A 9,381-nucleotide genomic window follows, 5' to 3' on the forward strand; every position below is an offset into this window, starting at 1 on the left:
AAAGACTGAGTTTAAATGTTTTTTGCTAAGGTGTATGTAAACTTCCAACTTCAACTGTACGTTTTCGTCAAGAAACAATTAGAAGTACTTGTAATGTGTGTTTCTAAAGAAACACAAAACAGACAAACTATGTTTTATTGTTTTTGCATTATCCTCCCCTAGCTGTAACAAACGTTGTTGTTGTTATAAATTGTTGGACACTGCTTGTATTAAATTCAATCTCACTGACACTTTGGGATTAGAGTGTTGGGCCAGTAACCGAAAGGTAGCTGGATTGAATCCCAGAGCTGACAAGGTAAAAAGCTGTTATTCTGCCTCTGAACAAGGCAGTTCCCTGGTAGGCCACCATTGTAAATAAGAATTTGTTCTTAACTGACCTGCCTAGTTAAAAATAATTATGAAAAAATAATGAGACACTACATATCACTATTTACTATGATGGCATTACTCTGCGTCAAGTGGTGAGTTGATTTTTAGGAAGAAGGAAAGAAACCCGATTAATCTTTTTATTAGATGATTTAACGATGTGGCTATATTTGTATTTTGAATTCATCTAACGTTATCGCAAATTCGCTGTCGAATAGATGCACTTTGTGTCGCATAGGAACCTAAATAAAGTTAGATATCTAAATAATCTGTTCTCTCTACTCTAGTAAAGTGCTGTTGCACCTTTTTCACCACACGGTTTGTGTGGGTGGACCATTTCAGTTTGTCCAAGATGTGTACGCCGAGGAACTTAAAACTTTCCACCTTCTCCACTGCTGTCCCGTCAATGTGAATAGGGGGCTGCTCCCTCTGCTGTTTCCTGAAGTCTATGATCATATCCTTGTTTTGTTGGCATTGAGTGAGAGGTTGTTTGCAAACACCTCAATCCGAGAACGCTCACCTCCTCCCTGTAGGCTGTCTCATCGTTGTTGGTAATTAAGCCTACTATTGTTGTGTCGTCTGCAAACTTGATGATTGAGTTGGAGGCGTGCATGGCCACGCAGTCATGGGTGAACAGGGAGTACAGGAGGGGGCTGAGCACGCACCCTTGTGGGGCCACAGGGTTGAGGATCAGCGAAATGGAGATGTTGTTTCCTACCTTCACCACCTGGGGGTGGCCCGTCAGGAAGTCCAGGACCCAATTGCACAGGGTGGGGTTGAAACCCAGGGCCTCAAGCCTAATAATGATGAGGGTACTATGGTATTGAATGCTGAGCTATCGTCAATGAACAGCATTCTTACATAGGTGTTCCTCTTGTCAAATGGGATAGGGCAGCAAATTGAAGTGGGTCTAGGGTGACAGGTAAGGTGGAAGTGATATGATCCTTGACTTGTCTCTCAAAGCACTTCATGATGACAGAAGTGAGTGCTAAGGGGCGATAGTAATTTAGTTCAGTTACCTTTGCATTCTTGGGTACAGGAACAATGCTGGCCATCTTGAAGCATGTGGGGACAGCACATTGGGATATGGAGAGATTGAATATGTCCGTAAACACACAAGCCAGCAGGTCTGCGCTTGCTCTGAAGACGCGGCTTCGGTGGCACTGTATTATCCTCAAAGCGGGCAAAGAAGGTGTTTAGTTTGTTTGGAAGCAAGACGTCAGTGTCTGTGACTTGGCTGGTTTTCCTTTTGTAGTCCGTTATTGTCTGTAGACCCTGCCACATACGTCTCGTGTCTGAACTGCTGAATTGCAACTCCACTTTGTCTCTATACTGACATTTTGCTTGTTTGATTTCCTAGCTGGGGGAACAAGTACACTGTTTGTATTCAGGCATATTCCCAGTCATCTTTCCATGGTTAAATGAGGTTGTTCACGCTTTCAGTTTTGAGCGAATGCCGCCATCTATCCACAGTGTCTGGTTAGGGTAGGTTTTAATAGTCACAGTGTGTACAACATCTTCTTTACACTTCCTTATAAACTCACCGAATAGGCATATACGTCAATATTATTCTCTGAGTCCGCGTGATCAAAACAATGTTGAAGCGTGAATTCCGATTGGTCAGACCAGCGTTGAATAGTGCTTAGCATGGGCACTTCCCAGAGGTGTGGACTCGAGTCACATGACTTGGACTCTAGTCAGACTCGAGTCACAAATATGATGACTTGCAACTCGACTTTGACTTTAACACCAATGACTAGTGACTTAACTTGGACTTGAGCCTTTTGACTCAACCTGACTTGATACACTCCCCAAATATTTAAAATTATGTTATTAAAAAAAGTGTGCAGCACATCAACTCTTCATTTAATGGATTACAGTTTGAATCGGACAGCAGCCAATCAAATTGTGCCAGGTGAGAAAAAGTTGTGCGTGGCAGTGCACAGGAACGTCTGCGGGTGAATACAGCGGGTGAAGCCCTTGGAAAGATGCTACCCAAAATTATATTTTTCAGATATAAAGATGAAGCTGTATCAAAAAAAAACGGATTGCAACTTGCAAAACATGCGGGAAGAAAATTACAGACGGAGGCGCAACAATTTCCAACTTTGTTCAACATTTGAAGCTGCACAAAGAACGGTAAGTCGTGGCTAATATAGCCAACGGCTATATAATTTATAACTTTACTAGTGTAGCAAGTAGGCTAACGTTACGTTAAATCAATGAGCCTCCACACAGTCAGTCAGTGCAGGAACGTGATAATTGCACCCAAGATTGAGCTACAACTGGCTAGGCAGTTGGTAGCCTAAATCCTTCCTGATGTTACTGCTGTTCCTAAAACCATTGCCTACTGTAACCACACAGAGTGTGTGTGTGGGGGTTAAGGTTGGGTGATTGTGTACAAGCCTACATCGATTGCGCCCCATAGCGATCCTCGATAGTTGAGGGCGGGGGTCTTTCTCATGGCTACCCATGTATTTCCATGGAAACATAACATTTATTTGGAAAGTAATAAATATATAGATATTTTTAAAAGCATTCATGATTTGCGTAAATGTAATATACTAACTATTACTCTTGTTAAAAATATGAAATGGTATTACATTTGGTGAAGAGCACATTATGACTTCTTTAGGACTCAAAACTCAAAGTTTAGGACTCTTTAGAGACTTGCCTGTCTTGACTTGGGACTTGCCTTGGGACTTGAGTGCTAAGACTTGAGACGTACTTGTGACTTGTAAAACAATGACTTGGTCCCACCTCTGGTACTTCCTGTTTGAGTTTCTGCCTATATGAAGGGAGTGTAACGGCTCTCTTCTATCTCCTCCTCTGACGAAGAGGTAGAACAAGGATCGGACCAAAATGCAGCGTGATGATGATTCATGATATATTTTAATGAAGGAAAACCTATACATACAGAAACTACAAAACTAACGAAATAAAATAATGAAAACCGAAACAGCCCTATCTGGTGCAAACACAAAGACAGGAACAATCACCCACGAAAACACTCACAGAATATGGCTGCCTAAATATGGTTCCCAATCAGAGACAATGATAATCACCTGACTCTGATTGAGAACCGCTTCAGGCAGTAGACACCCCACAAAACCCCTAAGACAAAAACACACCACAATAACCCATGTCACACCCTGGCCTGACCAAATAATTAAAGAAAACACAAAATACTAAGACCAAGGCGTGACAGGGAGGAGTGTATAGGAGGTGTATAGTCTTGGGCCTTCAGCAAATGACTTGTGTGAGAATGATAAAGACACAAAAGAGCCTTGTCTAGAATAACCGCCTGAGCTGCAAAATAGAAAGTAAATATGATTTAGGCCTATTCAGCTACCTAAATATGCCATGTTGTTGTGTGTTATTTACTGGCCATATAATTGCATAATTTATTTGTATTGCCGCGTGGGGCTACTGTGGTGATCATGTAACCTAATGAATCACACTTTTTGCAGTATTTGGGAGCATTGACTGTAGGCCTTCTATTAGGCATTTTGACTGTTGTATTAGTGAATTCCACTCTACTTTATATGTAGGCTTGTTATAGCCATTTGCGTTGCACAACCTCATCACGCAGAGGCTATATCCATATCAATAAATGAGACATAACAAAATATTGATTACGTATGGTCTATAACCTGTCCTGAGTAAAATAGCCAAGGGGTCATAAATGTTCAAGGCTATTTATAGCCTTTTCTTATTGCCAGATCTGTTTTCCCCATCAGCCACTGCACGTGCTTCTTCAACTATTTTGTTTAACATATATGTAGAGGATATATTTAGAGGCCTGTGAGCTAGGGCCTCTTTTTAAAGGGACCCCTATAATAAAAACAGTTATTAAACACAAATAGAGTTCTACAATTATTCCGCAAGACACCAGTATCCAACATGATAGCCTAGATTACAATGCTTACAAGTTGAAGGCCTATGTTTTATTTGGATAGGCCTAAATTAAACATAGAATTATTAAAGTGATAGGCTAAAGGACTTTGGAGAATTCTGATAATTTTGAATACACACTTCAATAAACAAATGGATAAGATTGTTCTATTCTCTTTGAGTTAGTTCCTATTGCAACTCAAACAAATGACTGAATGGATGTACTGACTGACTGAAGGATGAATTGAATGTTCAAATATGTTGGAATGACGAGTTGCACGCATCATGCATGCACTGCCCTTTATTTGGCTAGTAGGTCAATAGGTCTACATGAGGGTATAATGACTCTTGGTCTGCATGACTCCAGAAGGACATCTTCTGAGGCTGAGAGGTGCTTTTCCGAAGGAGCATGGTGCTGTGGTGCTGCATGGCGGTCACAAGCTCATCACCTGGGTAGCAGTGTCACGATGGAGGGAATAGCCTACACGGAGACTACTTAGGACCAATGAAGCAGAATTATTGTAAAGTGTGGGAATAAGCTCATGTCGAGATTTAGCCTATGTTTATTCTCTCCCTTGTTCATTTCAAAGTCCATATGTTCATGAGCCGATTCATATAAATGATGTCAAATTATTACATTTTAAATTCATATTAACCACTCCTACAGAATATGACTTGGCAAAATTTGGAGATATGAAATAAATATCCAAATATTCAATAAAAAAATATTTTGAGTGGCAAAGACTCCAGTGGTCATATATAATTCATAGATTCCCCAAACAGCTATTATTATTCTATGTTTCATTATTCCTGGTATATACTATTGGTTATTATTGCAGACAGCGCCCATAGAATGGGGTGGTGCAATACTGAATTGGTCATATTTTGATAAGGTGTATGCATGGGGATGTCCACGTCACCCAGAGATATGCCCATGCTGTAGAGATACACCCAGCGGACTGAAACTTCACTGGTATAGGCATAATACAGCTAGTGCTATCTAGACTTACACTTGCAAACAAATCCATTACATTAGCCACTTAAATGTGAAGTAAACTCAACTGAGGAGAAATAGAGAATGGAGACTTTTAACTTGAAAACATGCAGGATACCTCTTTCCGGATTCCCTGACTTTTTGTATTGTGTTACGCTTGTTCGGGTAGCACTCCTCACAGGTCATTTGGTGTATGTTTTTATTTGTTGGTGAGATGAAACTGTCAAAACTCGGAAAGGTTTTATTGTCTGTTAGAATTGCAACAGATTTGTTCAAGTCTAAAATGTTAGTCCGTAATCGTAATGTGGTGTTTGTATGTTCATGGATGAAATTTCACGTTTATGTTCATGTTTCACGCATGGATTTTCTTACAATCCTAACAATATGTACTGTACGTTCAACCGTTTGGCAGTTATTTGTCTCCATATGCGCTATCTGATGTAATGTTACATTCAAACCAACTGGGAACTCAGAACTGGGAAGTGTGCTCAAAACAACTGGGAACTCTGAAAAAAACGAGCTCCGACTGGGAAAAATCTATATGAACGTCATCCAACTCGGGAACTCGGGCCTCTTTCTAGAGCTCTGACTTTCTGACCTAAAGATCACTGACGGCATGATTTGACCTCGTATTTTTCAGAGTTCCCAGTTGTTTTGAACGTGGCATGAAACAATGAGCCCTGGGCAGAGGAGACGATGAATCTGTATTGTTCTTGACCAAGTGCACATGCGCCAAATCCACCTCTTTAAAAAGATCACTGTAAAAACATACACTAAATTGTCTACTTATTCTACTTGCATGAAAAATTATTACATTGAGTGTGGCGCATGTGACACATTCATTTAATAATACATTCATATTGTTGTAGGTGATAAAAATCAATTATCTTTCTGGATCTGATCCAGCATCAACATGTGCGTGGCAAAAAATAAAGAAGCTAATGATCCTCTGAGGCTAAGTCATGCTCCCTGGTGAAGTATTTTGTTTCAAATATTTTTTATTAAACACACACAAGAATGGTGTATAGGTATACAAGACAGGTATACAATTCTTATCTAAACATAAAAGAGCATACAGGAACAACAAGACCCAGAGTTCTGGGTGCAGAACAAATAATACAAAACAAGGACACGTAGAAAGAAAGAGGTAAGATGTCCCCCCTACCACCCCCCCCCCCCCCCCCCCCCCCCAACTGCTCGGGTGGCAGGGCCAGCACATGCTGCCCAAAGGTAGATTCAAATATTACAATTGAGAGTGCATTAAAAAGTACAAATTCACAGTGCCGACTCGTCCAAGTAGGAGAGGAAAGGCTGCCAGATTTGATCAAATGTTGATAATTTATTGTTCAGAATATATCTAATTCTTTCTAAGTGTACAGTGTTTGCCAATTCACTGAGCCATAATTTGGTAGAGGGCGCTTCCCTCCTTTTCCAAAACAACAAGATTAGTTTTTTTGCCGAGATGAGACCGTACGAGATTAGTTGTTTTTGGGGGTTGGTTAATCTGTTTAGGGACTCAGATACTCCCAGGATTATCAGAAGAGGGTCTGGATCTATTGAAGTCTCCAAAACTTCAGAGAGGATCCCAAAAATTCCACACCAATAACCATGCAAGCTAGAGCATAGGGCAAAGCAGTGGAGTAGTGTACCCTGCATAGCCTGACATTTATCACATGTAGGGGATGTGTCAGGAAATATCCTATGCAGTTTAGTTTTGGAATAGTGTAATCTGTGTAATACCTCTTGAATTGTATGAGATGATGTCTGGAATTAATGGAGCATGTGTGGATATACTCCAAGCTCTCTTCCCAGTCTGCCACCGAGATGTCAGTCCCTAGTTCTTCCTCCCATTTTGCCTTGATGGCATCAGTAGAAGGTGTGCTAACAGATTGAAAAGCATCATATAGACGCGATATCAGTTTGTCTGAGGTGGGGCATATTTTTATGCATCCGTCAAACATGGAAGGTTTAGCATTCCCAAATGTTGGGAGGTGTTTTCTAACGTAGTCTCTAATTTGTAGGTATCTGAAAAAATTACTTCTGGGAAGATTATAAGTTTCCCTCAGCAACTCAAAGGAAGCAAAGGTCCCTTCTATGTATAAATCCCCTATGGTACTTATCCCCAACTCTCCCCATCGCTCAAAGGTGTTATCAAGGTTAGAAGGGGCAAAGGAGGGATTCCTGGCGACAGGGAGCATGAATGACATTGGTCTAAGCTCAGAGTGGACTTTAATTTGCTTCCAGATTCGGACTGTGCTATGTATAATAGGATTGTTACAATAAAGTGACATCTCCAGATTGACAGGCGACAAAATCACAGCGCCAATAGAGAAGGGGTGACACTCCTCACGCTCCATACTAAGCCAGCTGGATGCCGGGAGTACGTCATCCAACAGAAACGTAACAACGCGGAGGTTAGCGGCCCAGTAATAAAATATAAAATTTGGGAGAGACAATCCTCCTTCCATCTTGGATATACAGAGGTGTTTTTTACCTATCCTGTGTGTTTTATAATCCCAGATGAAAGGATTGATAATTGAGTCCAGTTGTTTATGAAAGGATTTAGGTATGAATACTGGGATGTTCTGATATAGGTAGAGCAGTTGTGGGAGGAAGACCATTTTAATGGCATTAATTCTTCCGAGCAGAGAAATTGGGAGAGTTCTCCAAAATAGTATGTTTGCTTTGAGTTTTTGTATCAGAGAGGGGAAATTCTCTTTAAATAGTAAGGAGTATTGTTTGGTAACTACAATTCCTAGGTAGGTACATTTTTCTGAAGATAACTTAAATGGGAGATGTTCTAGCCAGGAGGTATTTTGCGACCGTATGGGCATTAATTCACTCTTGTTCCAATTTATTCTGTATCCCGAGAAGGTACCAAACAAATTGATCACATCAAGAATAGCTGGGATACTAGCCTGGGGTTCTGTTACATAGAGGAGGATGTCATCTGCGTATAGGGAGATCTTATTTAGAGTATCTTTAGTATTATAGCCGTGTATTGCTGCATGAGATCTAATTGTCTGAGTGAGCGGTTCGATAATTCGTGCGAAGAGCATAGGCGACAGCGCACAACCCTGCCTTGTCCCCCTGTTGAGGTTAAATCGGGGCGACAATGATTGGTTAGTGAGTATTCTGGCACAGGGGTTCCTATATAAAAGCTGGATCCAATTTATGAACCTATCTCCAATATTAAATTTCTGTAGGACCTTGCATAGATAGGGCCACTCAACTTGGTCAAAGGCCTTTTCGGCGTCAAGAGATATGACGGCAAGGTCCACGTTGGGTAACCTCTGAGAATACATAATATTGAAGAGGCGCCTGAGATTGAAGAATGAGTTTCTGTTAGGGATAAAGCCGGTCTGATCCGAATGGACCAATTTGCCAATTAAAGTGCTAAGCCTGTTAGCCAGAGTTTTTGCTAAAATCTTTTGGTCTGTATTAAGGAGAGATATTGGTCTGTATGACCCTACCTCTTCTGGATCTTTACTTTATGTATAACTGTAATGAACGCTTCGTCCAAAGTAGAAGGGAGAGCTCCATCCTCATTGGCCTGAACCAACATTTTGTGCAGGTAGGGAGAGAGCATGTTGCTGAATGTTTTATAGAATTCACCAGGGTATCCATCTGGGCCCGGGGTCTTGCCACTCTTTAGAGATTTAATTGTTTCTCGAATTTCATCAAGAGATATTTCCTTATTCAGGAAGTTAGAATCTTCCTGGTTCAGGGCAGGAAGATTACAGTCCTCCAAAAATGTTTGCATAATTAAGGGGTTAGGATCCGCTTTAGATGTATATAGAGTCTCATAAAACTGCCGGAATCTGTCATTGATGTCTTTGGGGGAAGAGAGTAATTCCCCAGATGCAGATTTAACCCTGTGAATCATTCGGTCACTCACATTTTTTCGAAGTTGTCTGGCGAGTAATTTGTGTGGTTTGTCACCAAACTCAAAATATTTTTGCTTGGCATAGAGAAAAGATTTAGCAATTTTAGCTGAGAGAATCTGATTATATTAAAATTTTAAAGAGGTAATTTTTTTATGTTTCTCCATAGATGGGTGGCTAGCATTCTCCCTATCCAGTAAGTGAATTTGTCCCTCCAGTTCTTCCAGTTTTCCTCTGTTTTGC

Source organism: Oncorhynchus kisutch, linkage group LG17, assembly GCF_002021735.2.
Source record: "Oncorhynchus kisutch isolate 150728-3 linkage group LG17, Okis_V2, whole genome shotgun sequence".
NCBI classification, from domain to species: Eukaryota; Metazoa; Chordata; class Actinopteri; order Salmoniformes; family Salmonidae; genus Oncorhynchus; species Oncorhynchus kisutch.